Here is a 15,200-nt window from a genome sequence, read left to right on the forward strand (position 1 = left end):
GGAAAGTGACGGCAGACACAGTTTTGGGAACCTAAGAGGTACACTGTAGTCTGCACAGCCCGGGGTTCATTCTGCTTCCTTTGACTGTATTGCCTGGGAGGAACGCTGCAATATTCAACCCACCAGCCTTTGAGAAATGAAACAACTCCACATTTCTTTTGCAAAGAAAACAGTTGTGCAAAGATGAGACATGAAAATGGGGGGACAGTTCTTGTTATGAGACAGCGGAGGTTAGAGGGCTCAGGACTCACTACATGCCACGCACAAAAAACAGTGTAGAGTGGGTTCACGGTGGCCCTCTTCACTGACCTACTTTCCTGCTCCAAATGTCTGCTTCCTGATCTTATGGGGACTGACAAGCTCCCCAACGGCTGAGTCCTCAGAAAGCTAAAGTGCCCAAGGCCAGATGCTCCTCCATTTTTCTGCTCACGATTTCTTTCCCAACACATCAGTTCTGACACCCTTGTTCTTCCTTTCATCCCGTGGCTGCGATGGCTGCCTCTCCCACCCCTTTACTTTGCTGGCACTGCATATGATGTTGCTTGTAGATATCATCCACTTTCCCTTCATTCGTTCCTCATTTTGTGCTCAGAAAATTCTTAGAATTCTCCACCTGATTGTAACATATATCTTTCTAAGAAATCATTCTAAATACTTTTTTTCTTATGTCTCAGATGCATGGAGCTCAAATGATAGCAGCCATAAGTGCACTGACAAATAAGGACAGGGCTTCAGTATTTTTTTTTAAGGATATAAAATTTCTTTGCAGTGTTGACAGACTTTGCTTCAGGGACTCTGCACTGTAATATACCCTTGGGAGGTTTTGACACGAGTGAATGACTGTATCACTAGAGACACCCACTGTCCTTGATTTGCCTCTGAGATCCCCTGGAAATGCTGGATCGTGCTTCACAGTGAGTCTGGTGAAAACCCCACTTAGGTTACTCTCAATTTCTTACTATTGTTTTACCAGGTGACTCCTCCTGTCGCCCTCTGTGTTCTACCTAAGATCCTCTGGCTCCCTTCCCATTGCCGCTGTTCTTCTTACATTCCCAGGGCCCTTTTATCTTTTCCCTCTCAATGACTTCATCCTCTCCCCCTGAGACTGTTCAGTCAAGCCTGGGACATAACCCAGGATCGGGCCTCCTGTGGCCCAGTCATGTCTCCCCCGAAGCCGCTATGCAGCAGCCTTGGTTATTCTTATGTCCTTTCTTAGTGATGGGCATCTTGGTAGGGCTGGAAGATGCATCTCCCACAATGTAGGTCAGTACTGCTGTCCAAGATGGCACAGCACGGCATGGAGAAATTACCAGCCAAAACCTAGTGTGAGTATGCACCTACGGGAGGCCTTCTTCCTGAAACCTCTCATATATTTAATAGTTGTGGCTTTTAAATGAGAAGTTATGAATACAATTTTATTATATAGAAAAAATTAACTGTTTTCTAGTGGTCTGAGATTTAGGATGAATCCAAACACTTGAGTCAACTGTCAATGACATAAAATCAGAAGAAGAAAAATTTTATAGAATATAAAAGCAAATTATGGATGATAGAAATTGAATTTGGTTTCTTATTATATTTGTAATGAATAAAAATGATTTAAAGTATACACTTAGATGTTACACAAAGCTCAATACAATGAGAGAATGAACACACGCCCTCTTCTGTATGTCATGGATCTTAGTCTCCTGGTCTCGCTCACATCCTCATCTTCACGTGACAGCAAGTCACAAGTCTCAGTCCTTGGAGCTCTGGCTTTGAGAAATCATTTGACATTCCTGAGCATTTACTCTCATGGTTTAAATGTGTCCGCCATGTAAAGGGGTCCTCAATGTGCGTCACTAGCTCTAACTCCAATTGGAACACATCTTCTTTGGGAAGTTCCAACTTAATATGCCCAGAGAAGATTCCAGGCAGCTCCCAATAGTCAACAATCAGGGTGGCTGCATGCCTCTTCACTTTTCTTCCTAACAAGGTCACTAGCTTCTTTTCCTCCCCTACCTTTATCAGAAAAGCTGCTCCTTTCCTTTAAAATAAACTAAGAATCCAGTCACTTGCTTCATCCTGGTGCAAGTGGCTATCATATCTAACACACACACACACACACACACACACACACACACACACACACACACACACAGAGAGAGAGAGAGAGAGAGAGAGAGAGAGAGAGAGAGAGAGAGAGACTTTATCTCAACTCAGGTGTATATATTCCAGGGCTTACCTGTAATATCTGCTCTACCCTCCCCGCAACTACTTAACCCATTGCTCAGCCACACTACGACTGCAGGCAATGGAGGTATGGAACAATCTAGGTAAGAAATGAAGACAGGCAAGAAAGAAAGAAGAAAAAACACAGGGAGGAATGGCAGAAGTCAGAGGTTGATTTTTTTTTTAAAGTGTTCTACAGTAGTAAATCTGTAAGGGAGTTAAGACCCCAAAGGGAAATTTCAGGAAGATTTTTTTACTTACTTCTCCCCAGTTCATACAAGTGTGTGTGTGTGTATTTGTATGTGTATTTGTGTGTGTGTGTCTATGTGTCTATGTGTGTGTCTCTATGTGTGTGTGTGTGTTTGGATGTGTGTCTGTGTACGTGTCTGTGTGTGTATATATATGTATTTCTCTGTGTCTGTGTGTCTCTGTGTGTCTCTGTGTGTCTGTGTCTTTGTGTGTGTGTGTGTGTGTGTGTGTGTGTATGTGTGTGTGTGTGTCTTGGATCGATACAGAAGCACAGACATGCTCTTAGTTCTCACTGAGAAGGAAACCATGTGACTAGCCCATAAGAATTCCCAACTCAGTCACTTGACTCTACCCTTCTGGCTTCACAGGGCTTCTCAACATGCTTCCTGAAATGGCTGCAGGTGCAACCGCACCTCTTGGCTTCCCCCTTGGCTGCTCTTTATTTCCTGTAGGATGTGGTGCTTAGAGAAAAGAACTAGAAAAAAAAAACAACACTCGCCTTCTTTATCTCCTATGGGTTCACTTATGTAATTAAATGATTTCCGAGATCTGCGCTGAAATTGGTCTGTTTTTCAAGCTAGTCTTCTTGGGGAAAATCAAAAACCAAAACCAAAAACCCAAACCTTGCACCCATGGAAACTTTTGGCCTAAGTTTGAGTCCACCACTTATTCCCTCTCTGCTGACTGACACAGATGGAGGAGACGAAACAATGAAACGGTGTCAGCTCCTCTAGCCTTCCCACTGTGGATACATCTGTCACTTCGGTGGTGTCTCTTACTAACAGTTGTAATTCTTAAGTTCTTGACTGTGATCTCTTAGTCATGATGGCCTCTTTCATATACAAGTAAACGTAATAGGCTATCTTTACAATATGCAAATTGTATTTTGATAAGTCTCTTCTTTAAAAACAAATGTTCCGGCACACTGTCTTAGTGGCTGGACCATCCCCTTGTAGTCCTGATTTTTTTGTTCATATTCTCCCTCTTTCTGCCCTTCAACTGGACCTTGGGAGCTCAGCCCAGTGCTCCTATGTGGGTCTCTGTCTCTATCTCCATCCGTTGCTGGACGAAGGTTCTATGGTGATATTCAAGATAGTCATCATTCTGACTATGGGACAAGGCCAGTTCAGACACCCTCTCCTCCACTGCCCAGGGACCTAGCTAGGGACCCCTGGGAACCCCTCTAGACCCAAGCCTCTTGCCAACCCCAAAATGGTTCCCTTAATTAAGATATCTCCTTCCCTGCTCCCATATCCTTCCTTTCTCCATCTCAACCATCCCACTCCCCCAAGCTCTCCCCAACCCTCACCTTCTCCCTTATCTCTCCTCCCTCCCCTTCCACCTACCCCACACCTTCACCCATGCTCCCAACTTTTGCCTGGTGATCTTGTCTACTTCCAATTTCCAGGAGGATTTATATATGTTTTTCTTTGGGTTCACCTTATTACTTAGCATCTCTAGGATCGCAAACTATAGGCTCAATGGAGCTCACCAAATCCAGCTGGACTGGGACTGAATGAGCATGGGATCAAACTGGACTCTCTGAATATGGCTGACAATTGGGGCTGACTGAGAAGCCAACGATAATGACACTGGGATTTGTCTCTACTGCATGTACTGGCTTTTTGGGATCCTATTCTATTTGAATGCACACCTTCCTAAACCTGGATGGAGGGGGGAGGGCCTTGGACTTCCCACAGGGCAGGGTACCCTGCCCTCTCTTAGGACTGGAGGGGGAAAGGGGAAGGGGGTGTGTGGGAGCAGGAGGGAAATGGCAGGATTGAAGGAAGTGGAATTTTTGATTGGTATTATTTATAAAGCAATAAAAAATAATCTGGTGAGAAAAAAAGATGAAAACAAATGTTCTTAGCATCCACTACAAAACTGGTGATTACTATTAGAGATAAGGATACAGAAAAATAGAAGGCACTTTCATGAGCCGTTTCATTTTTCCATGTTAAATCTAAAGCAAAGAGAAAATCTAATAAAGCAAATAGTTTATACCATAAATTTAACTAAAATCCAAATGGTATTTCCATTAGTAAAATAAGTAATAATGGAGCCTGCACTTTAAGTGTCTAGTACTACACTAATGTTTCCATGGGTTACATTATTTTATTTCCACAAATCTTTAGGAAGAAATACTATTACATTTCATAAACACGGACACTGAAGGTGGGAGTGGCTTTGTGTTGGTCACACAAATAGCGGGTGTGACAGAATACAGATTCTAGCTAAACCTCCAGAATCACACAACCTGAACGTCTAATTATGTTTGTCTATCTCCTGATCACTGAGCTGAGTCACTTTAGAGTTAAAAAATATAAAACTAAAAGTAACACAGGAAAGATGAACAATTTAATAGTATGGTGGTCACAGACTACAAAATGTTTTAATTACATCTCTTTATCTTCTAATTAAGACTGTTCATTAGAGAAGGTTATGATTTTAGTTTATAAGAAAGATTAGTCTAAAGAAAGAATGTGGGAATCATCTGATGCTAAGTTACAATCAACAAACCGTTAATGACTGCTACTTGGTCAATGAATTGAGAAAAGCAAATGATCAGATCTAGCAGCAGGGCTGACTGAATGCTATACCATGACTGTCTACTTGGGATTTAAAAAAAGAAAAAGGAAACTCTTTTCAGGGTGAGGTGGGAGGTGTCTTTTTCCTAGAAAAATTTCCAAAGCTGAACCCTCAATTCTGAGTGTCCACTAATACCCTGAGGGTGCCCACGGTGACACGGCTTGCTCACTGAGTCTTCCCCTTCAGTCCTGATGCTCGCATCACACTACACAGATTTTCCCCACCTAGGGAGCCCACAGTCAGTGGCATTTCAGTTTTTCGAGGTTTTATGCTTGCTGGAAGTCAAGTTTGCAGAAGGTTTTCACATACACGCATGCACTCACACACACGAGGACACACATACACACATGCATGCATGAATACACAAAATCAATCTGCAGCTAGTGAAACAAAGACCAACTATTTTAGAGGAAAAAGGTCTCTGCTCTGATCAGTGAACTTGCTAGCTTTTCCACTGTGTTTACTAGTGGGTACAGATTTGTGTCCTATGAAATGTTTTATGTATGTATGTTTGCATAATTTCATGCTTTCTTCCTTGCTACATCTGGATTCTCACCTCACAACTTAACAAGCACACAGGGCCCAGACAAATTCCTACTCCTTCCTTGACACCATTAAAATTGATCCTCTTTCTTTTCACCTGTGCTGACCTCACAATGGAAGCCATCTTTGTCTTCTGGAAGCTTGTGACAAGAGTATGATACTAGAATTTTTCAGGAAGTCACATTTAATAGATTTTTATACAATAATAAGTCACCTCAGTTTAGGTAAGCCTATATTCCCCCATAACATAAATTTTATGCATACATTTTAAAGTTAGTATTTCATTACCATTTATGAAATGAAATTGTTTCTAGATTACTAAATACATTTTGGGGGGGTTCCAAGACAGGATTTCTCTGTGTAGCTTTGGAGCCTGTCCTGTAACTAGCTCTGGTAGACCAGGCTGGCCTTGAACTTACAGAGAGCCATGTGCCTCCGCCTCCTGAGTGCTGGGATTAAAGTTGTGTGCCCTCACCACCCGGCCACCATTAAATACATTTTTATGTGTGTATGGGAAAGCCTGCATGTCATATGTGTATCATGCATATGTCTTGTGCCCATGGAAGTCAGAAAGGGAATTTGCACCACCTGGAACTGGAGTTACAGGTGGTTGTGAGCCACCCTATGTGGTTCTGGCCACCAAACATGTCTCCTCTGTAAGAGTATCAGACGTTCTTCTTCAGCCCCTCCCTAGATAATTTTGTTTAATCTGGAAAATACTGTTTTAGATATGGTAAATTATTTTCTTCTGCTGCCTTTGAAATGATGATGGCTAAGTGTAGAGATTAGTGGATAGTTAAATATTCTGGAAGTCTCTGTGTTTAGCATGAGCACAGATGCTCCTTACTGCTTTCAATCAGCTTTCACGTGTACATACATACAAACATATTAAAAGTTAGAATCTTCTATGTTAAATTAAAACGAGTTATAAAATAAACCTACTTTATAACCATTTAAATTATCTTTCTGAGGAAACTGTGACTTGCTTTCTTAATAAGCCAGTTCTCAAAAATCTAAGAATTTTATTTATGATTTCCAGCAGTTCAGCTGCAGCAACAAGGTGGTAAATCAGGAGGAATCAGCCATATATCTACATTGCAAATGAGGCCCAAGGATGAATGGTGTTTTGAAAACTCACAATTCAAAGTCTTCATGTTTTGTTATTTTTACACAGTGCTATTTTGACAAATTTAGTATCAAAACTTCAAGAGCTATTTACATATTGTCGTTTACAAATGTATAAGTCTTTTATTTCAGCAATTTCATTTCTTAAAACTTTGAACTGTCACGTGGTACTTCCTGACTAACAGAACACACTTGGTTTCCCAAGCACGGAAGGTATCGGAGCACATCCCCAGCATACAAATGTCAAATGGAAACATGCACAGGGGTGATATTGTCAGCCGTTACGTTGGCTGGCTTTCACAAACACTTTCACCCCTCTTCCTTCAGGATAAATAAATGTTTATTCCCTTCTTAGAGAGACGGGTGTGACCGCGCTTTTACAACACACGCCATGCGGCTGCTGTCTAGGCCTGCCAGACATGGTCCGCAGGGCATAAGACGCTTCCTACAAGTGCATGTTTCTGGTCCTGATTTCACCAAGTGTTCTCATCCCTATTACTTCTTCGTTCATCTGCATCAGTCACTCCAGGGAGAACGACTGGCTTTGTAGGAAACCCTTTTTCTTCATCTAGTCCCTCCACCATTATCCTTGTTAGTGCACTAAATACCTGTCAAACAGGTCCCTGGGAATTTGGAGTACACCAGGTAACAAAGTCCATGCTTTCAGATTCAGCTATGTCTAGAAGGATGCTTACACGGAAGGCTCAGAGCAGATGTCCTAGCTACAGACTCAGACTGGACTTCCACTCGGTGCCTGACCTTAAGGGAGGATCAGTAGTAGTGAGTGCGAATGTAGTCTTGTTATGGAAAGTTCTAGAAATGTCTGGCAGGGAAAGTATGACAAGGCATGAGGGCATGTGTTTGGTGTGTATATCAGGTCTCCATATACTCTCTTCAGCCTGCTTCCTGAACATCTTAAGGTGAACAGCCTTCTTACTACAGGCTCAGAAGCAAGGGAGCCGGATACACGGACTGAAATCTGTGAACTCATGAGCCACAATAAAATAAAAATAACCTCACGTCTTTTTATGTTGTTTATATCAAGATTTCTAACTCAGAAAACTGCCCAATACACTCCTCCTTTCAAGTCTTGCTTTCCATGATTTCAATGACCTACGGTCGACCATAGGGTAAATGGACAATTTTGGAAATAAATAGTTTCTATAATTTTAAAGTTCTATGAATTTCTTAGTGCGGTGGAATCTTGGACCACCCCCACTCTGCTTGCCGAGGGCCTGTCCTATCCCTCTGGGCAGAGAATCTCCTTCTCAATCCCAATCCCTCAATAGCTGTCCTGGATACCAGCTCCACTGTCAGGATTCCTATGATCAAGCCAACTATTGTACTGAATAACATTAATTCCATTAATCAGGAGTGATGCTACTGACTATCTTACTACAATATGTGATTACAGTTCTATTGTATTACTAGTCATTGTTAATCTTCTTCTATTCCATGGGGATAAGTTCAGCTTTATTACAGGTGTATGTGTACAAATGAAGAAGTAACATAAAATGGTCTGGATCTATCTGAGCTTTGAGGTATTCTCCATGGGTTTGGGGATGCAGTCCCCGAGGACAAGATGACACAAACGCATAATGTGCACCTCGGGTTTTAATCTTCAAGTGAGAAGTAATTGAATTGTTTAAAATTATTAAATCACAAAATTATATTTGCCTTATAGACATGTCATCCCAGACAAAATGAACCAAAGGGTTGGATCGGTGCCAGCCGAGAAGCGAGGAGAGTGATTAATCTCTGCCAGGGGAGCACCTAGAAGACAGTGCTCTGTGGGTCAGGATTATCTTCACCCATAATTCATTAGTGAAATGGAGGACTTACACAGAAGTTAGGAAGCAGAACTGACATGCTGCCTTTTCTTTTATTAAAATGAAGCAAAAGGAAAAAGGGTGCCAAGGATTTGCTGACCCTAAGGGGAACATCTGAGTGGATGCTGGTGTTGTGTTGGGGTTTTTTTTGGTTGGTTGTTTGTGCTTGCTGTAAAACAAGGAATCCTCTGGAGATGCAAATGTGAGAGTCAGTGGAGAGGGGAGTGATTTGATAAGGACACCTTGAAGGCACAATTAAAATAGAGCTACCTATGGGTGGTTTCACACACATACACACGCACACGCACGCACACACACAGATACATGTGTACGCATACACACAGATAAATGTGTATGCACACACACAGAGAAACACATACATAGAGACACACATGCGTGCACACACACACACACACACACACACACACACACACACGCATGCATCTTACAAATCAATACTTCCTTCCAAATCTGGATGTAACATGAAGAGAGTGTCTGAAGTCCATTGTTGATATTTAGTTGTAAACTGGGTATTTGTGCAAATTAACGCTTTTTTGAAAGGCAATATAATTGCATCTCTTAAATTTATGCATCTTTTATATAAGAATTTATAAATAAGAACATACATTTCTAGAGATATAGGAACAAGGATATATTTTAGAGTGTAAGTGATTATAAAAACAATTAGATGCAATATAAGTCTGTGGTATATTTATTAATCACCCTCAGTCCAATCAATAAAATCCAAGTCAAATTTTAGAATGTATAAAATGTGGACATGGAGAGACAGCTCAGTTGGTGGAGTGCCTGCTGTGTTCAAATCCCCAACACCTTTGTAAGATTTGTGTGTGTAAGTGTGTGTGTGTGTCATATACTTAACTGGTTTGTTCTAGAAAAGAAGCCAAGTCATTTAGGACCTCAGCAATATATTTCTTTAGTTTTGGAATATGTATAGTTCCAGCAAATATAAGAGACAACTAAAACAGGAGAAAAATAGCATTTCAAATTCATTTAGGGCCACATGCAAATTAGTGAAAACACTTCTGATCCCATGTGCCACATTCCACCTGTGCTCAGCAAGTCTTGTCCTTCTGTCTGCGAATATTCCCAAGCCAGAGCAGGACTACTTCATTTAAGCATCTGCCTAACCCGAGCTGCAGATAAAAGATAAAGTCCCTCCTTTCAGAAACACTTGGTATCGTGTCTAAAGCTGTGTACAGGGAACACCCTTGGTGCAGAAAAGCCACACGTGCAGGTTTGGCAGAAAGAGTTTTGCTTTTGCTAAAAGAAAAATTGCACTTTGAGCTAGAAGTTGCCAATGAGAACCAACTCACAAGAAGAAAATAAACCTTTAAGGAGTCAAATTATAATCAACACAAAAATTAATTTACTGTCTCCTTCAAAATGACATTTTTCAGCAACTGGATTCAGTTCAAAAGGAAAAAAAGAGAACTTGTCAAAGGCTTTTCACTTGGCCCTACATTCACTGCACCTATTTCATTTCATTAAACCACTTATGAGAAAGTTTTTAATGGAATATGGTATTTCTGAAAGCAGAAACAAAAGCTGCACTTGAAAATGAATGCTATGAATTTGAGTTATTGGTCCAGAGACTGAAATTTTAAAACAAATTAGTGAGGGTATATTGGACACAACTCCCAAAGAAACAAAAGACATATGTGTTTTTTTTTTTAAAGGGGATCATTTACACATCAACAACTCAAGTATTACACACACCCTCCTAGCAAGACTCAGGGAACATTCTGGAAGATGGATAAAAGAAGATAAGAGCCAGAGGTTGGAGAGGACCTGAGCAACAATGTCTTCTGGAGAGAACTGAACTGATGCATGAACTTGGGTATGCAGTGATAGCACACAAGCACCTTCCCTAACCTTAGCAGCTGTGACTACTGATGGCTAAGAGAGGAAGGAAATTCTACTATCAGATGTCTCTGGACTATATCAAGTTGATGTCCAATAGGATGTCCAGAAAGATAAATAAAGATAAAATAATCCAACAGCAGTGATAGTTTTTCCAACCATGGCTGAAAATGCCCATCTTTACCCATGTATCAAAATAAGGAAGACCAAGAAGAGGTCCATCACTTAAGGTGATTCTCTGCCTTACAGATTTCAACCTAAACTTCTAGTTATTCGCTTTACATAGTGAGATATACTTCCTTGCATTTTCTTTCACTGAAAACACAGTATATGTTGACAAAAAGGCCTCAGGAACATATCGGAATGGTGTGACAGTTCTTTTGATGTTATATTTGCTCAGGCTGGCTCTCAAAGAGTAGCCCTAAAGCATTTTCTGTTATGTATTGCCTCAGCAAGCCGTATTTGATCCACAGTTTTCCCTGGAGCATGGTACTTTTTGACTGACTTACATTTTTTTTTATTTAAGTTTGTTGATAATCATTTTGCTACATGTTATAAATAAAACAGCAGCAATGGAATATTTAACACATGAATATTCCAAGGAAATCAGTGTTAGAAAGCACTGGGCATATCTTTTCATTTACCTTAAATTTAATCCACCAGTTATTCCCTTATGTGCAATATCCCAGGGAGAAGTGATTAGTGAAGACTTCACACATTACTATGTCTTCAAACATAAATATGTCTCATGGTTCAATGATGAACTTAACACTTGTCCTTGCCAATTCCATACAATGGTTAGTTATGAAATTGCAGAGTTATGTCTAACATCTCACATACTGAAAATTTGCATTCAACTAGATTCTGGATTCCCTGTATCCAGAAGTTTTGAATCTTGTAATTATATCATTATTCTCTTTTAAACATAGTTGGTTGAAAATAAACAAAATAGAATTAATAAACCAATAAGAAATTTCCAGTTCCAGACAGGATAGTGGAAATAGCAACTATTTAGCTTCTGCATATCACAATAAACCACTACACACAAAATGTGATAGTTCTAATAGCTCGAAGGGGCAAAAGAGGAAAGGCAGAGTGGTTTGGGGGTCAGGATATAAAAGATGAAATGACAATGAATGTCTTGTGTTACTCTCTTCAACTTCTAGATGCTAGGTTTTTTTTTTTGCTTTTGTTTTTGTTTTTAGTTTCAGAAAAATCATCTGAGCAGAAAAAAAAAGCTGACGCCAACAAAAAAAGAACAAACTAACACTAAAAGAAAGTGAAAAACTGGTGAAATTGGTACCCCAGTGAGTCTTGCATCTTTGAATCACAGCCATCCATTCTGGAGATGAATGCACAAGCCAGTCCCTTCTACCAGAGGCAGGTACAGAAGGAGCTCAATGAGGAACAGCTCTCCTCAGTAGGACTGTGGGCAGGAAACTGCCTGCCAACCACACCTCAGTAAACACAGAGCATCCCTTCTTCACTGGACTTTGTGGTTTAAACTGACTTCCAACTAGCTGCAGGAGATAAATTCCTTCCCTGCACAGCCTACTTCTAGAGCTCTGACTGTTATTCCTAAACCCCAAGGAAATGGAGGCACTTTCTAAAACAGAAAGGTCTGGAAGCAGGGTATAGATACCAAGGAGAAACTTGGGAACTGGGGGAGAAGTTTGGGGACAGGAGGAGATGCCTGGGGACAGGGGGAGAATCTTAGGGACAGGAGGAGATGCCTGGGGACAGGGGGAAAAGCCTGGAGACAAGACAGTACTTGGTTGTGATTCCAGTGGTGGGAACGCTATGGTCCACATGTGATAATTATAGACACGCAAGTCCATCCCTAATGAAGAGTAAACAAAAATTAAAAAAATGTAAACAAGAAATACAACTGAGATCATAGTATTATGTAAAAATTGGTATTTTTAAGAAGGAGAAGAGGACGAGGAGGAGAAAGAAGAAGAAAAATGTATTTGTATTGGAAATACCACGATTCAATTCTAGAATATTGTCTTCTAAAACACCTGAGTGTTGTGAGACAATGGTCTTGTACCCTGTCATTTGTATTGTTTTAATAAAATACTAATTGGTCAATAGCCAGACAGGAAGTAAAGGAGGGGCGATAAGAATAGGAGAATTTGGGGAAGAGGAAAGACTCAGTCCATAGTCATCACTCAGACACAGCGGAAGTAAGATGAGAACACCTCACTGATAAAAGGTACCAAGTAACGTGGCTAACACAGACAAGAATTATGGGTTAATGTAAGATATAAGAGTTAGTTAATAAGAAAGGCTGAGCTAATAGGCCAACCAGTTTATAATTAATATAAGCTTCTGTGTGTTTTGCTGGGACTGAACAGCTATAGGACCAGGTGAGACAGAAATGTCTGTCAACAAATGGCACCAACATGGACAACCACATCCACATAAAACCTGAGAGAGTTTGGAAAGTAATTCTAGACAAAAAAGAAAGAGATAAGCATGGATTCTTGGTAGCAGCATTTTCTTAGGTGGGTTCTGTTTGCTAGAGGAAAGTATGTCTCATTTAAGAGAGGTTTCCTGATTCAGCTTTAGCTGCAAAAGCCTTGAAGCTCTTTTTAAGGGGTCCCACTACCAAACACTTAAATGGTGTTTATGAATAGCCAAGAGCATGCTTCTGGGTGGTGGCAGGAACCTTGAAACTCCATAGACTTGTGGCAATAAGTGTGGCTCCCGTCAGTACATCTGGCATGAAGCTAGACTCTCAAAAGCTAAAAGATGGGGTGGATCCAATCATCAAAGCCACACCTTTAATCCTAGCTATAGCAAATTAAAGACTCATGTGATCAGAAAAAGCAGAGATTTACAGTAAAGATAGAATCAAACAAACAAACAAACAAACAAAAATACCCCAAATCTTTAAATGGTTTACAGTGTTTAAAAATATATGTACGCTTGGGAGAGAAGTCTGTTAAAAGAAAGAAAGAAGGAAAGAAAGAAAGGAAGAAAGAAAGAAAGAAAGAAAGAAAGAAAGAAAGAAAGAAAGAAAGAAGGAAGGAAAGAAAGAAAGGAAGGAAGAAAGGAAGGAAAGAGAGAAGGTGGTGTGGTGGCATACACCTTTAATCCCAGAACTTGGGAGACAGAGACAAGCAGATCTCTGTGAGTTCGGGGACAGCCTGGTCTACAGAGTGAGTTCCAGGAAGCCAAAGATACACAAAAATCCTGTCTCAAAAAACCAAAAACTAAAAAGAAAAAGAAAAAAATAGAGTTCAAAATAAAGTCATGTAAAGATGGAAAAATATACAGAGTCTGGATACTGTATGTTATTGTGTTGTCTTTGAATTGTTTGAATGTTGAGGAAGGAGCAATAGCTGTTAAAAAACATTTAATTATAAATGCTGCTGGATTAATCCAACATATGTGTTTTGAAATGCCTTAACTTCAAAACTTAAGTCAATGGATATATTACTTTGGAGAAAAGGTTTTGCTTTTATTTTGACAGAAAATGAGAGGCTGTGGATTCATTCTGTGTTAAGAAAAATCAGATATGATCAAGGAAGACCCCCTAAAAGTCTCCAATAGAGAGGATGGCCCAGATGATCCAACAGTTTAGAGAACCTCTGTTGGAGTTTCATCTGAGTTCTACATCCAGAACAGCCTCAAAACTGCTGGTTGTGATGATCAAGCCTCACAGAATACTCTTGTCAGGACTTGATAATAATTCTAAGTTTTTCTTAGGTCCCCATAAGATTATCAGTGCCCCCAATCAGCAGGAAGTGGCCTGGAAAACTATGTCCATATTCCCAAAAAGTGGATTATGGATATTTATCTTTGTTTAGAGTATTGGTTACAAGTTGCTATGGTTAATGGTCTGGAAAAAAAGCTAAACAAAGAAGATTAGATTCAGAGTTCTTGTTTTGGAAAAAGAAAAGGGGGGAATTGCTGTGGGACAATGAACTTGTACTATTTTAATAAAATGTTGATTCACCAGTATCCAGGTGCAGGACAACCAGGCAGGAAGTAGAAGTGGGGCAACTAGAACAGGATTCTGGGAAGAGGAAAGACTCAGTCTGTAGTCATCACCCAGACACAGAGGAAGCAAGATGAGAATGTCTTACTGATAAAAGGTACCAAGTCATGTGGCTAACACAGATAAGAATTATAGATTAATGAAAAATGTAAGAATTAGTAAGAAATCCTGAGCTATTTTATAACTAATGCAAGCCTCTGTGTGCTTTGTTGGGACTGAACAGCTGCAGGACCAGGTGTGGCAGAAGCCTCTGCCAACATCTGGGTAGTATGGAAAAGGATGGTTTTGTGATGAATGTGCTCAAATGTTTAAAGATCTTTGGTTTGTCACTTGTATGAAGTGTCTAACACAGTTATCAAACTAGGTGTGACTGACACTAACAGCTTCCCTCAGTCTTCAATTTGGGGTTTCTAATCAAAGAAAACCACTATTTGTGAAGGAGAAAACACTTGTTCTCTTCCCAATATCCTTTTTATGGCTTGCATGAATGTAGTAATAGCTAGAGAAAATTACAAGGTAAATTCTCCTGAATGTGGGATGTCACTTGATCTATCAGACACTTGATTAAGCAGCATTTAAAAGTAGTTAATAGACAGAAGTGTAGAAATAGTAATATAAAGTTGTAAAAAGAGATAATATTTTAGTTTCATACTATTTTTTCCTAAGTAAATAAGTTTCATCTGTTAGTTTAACCCTCCAATTTACAGTTCTCCTTCCCAAATATCACAGTTAAAAGTTAGGGCAGTTTTACATTGTGCCTCAGTTCA

General features: G+C 40.1%; 1 protein-coding gene across 6 annotated transcripts in view; it reads right to left on the reverse strand.

Moving 5' to 3' along the window:
- Inpp4b (inositol polyphosphate-4-phosphatase type II B) overlaps window positions 1-15,200 on the reverse strand; it is a 735,560-nt gene that overhangs the window by 125,348 nt on the left and 595,012 nt on the right. The gene's annotated exons all lie outside the window — the stretch shown is intronic.

The sequence above is a fragment of the Myodes glareolus genome, chromosome 22 (assembly GCF_982192425.1).
Source record: "Myodes glareolus chromosome 22, mMyoGla1.1, whole genome shotgun sequence".
Taxonomy (NCBI): Eukaryota; Metazoa; Chordata; class Mammalia; order Rodentia; family Cricetidae; genus Myodes; species Myodes glareolus.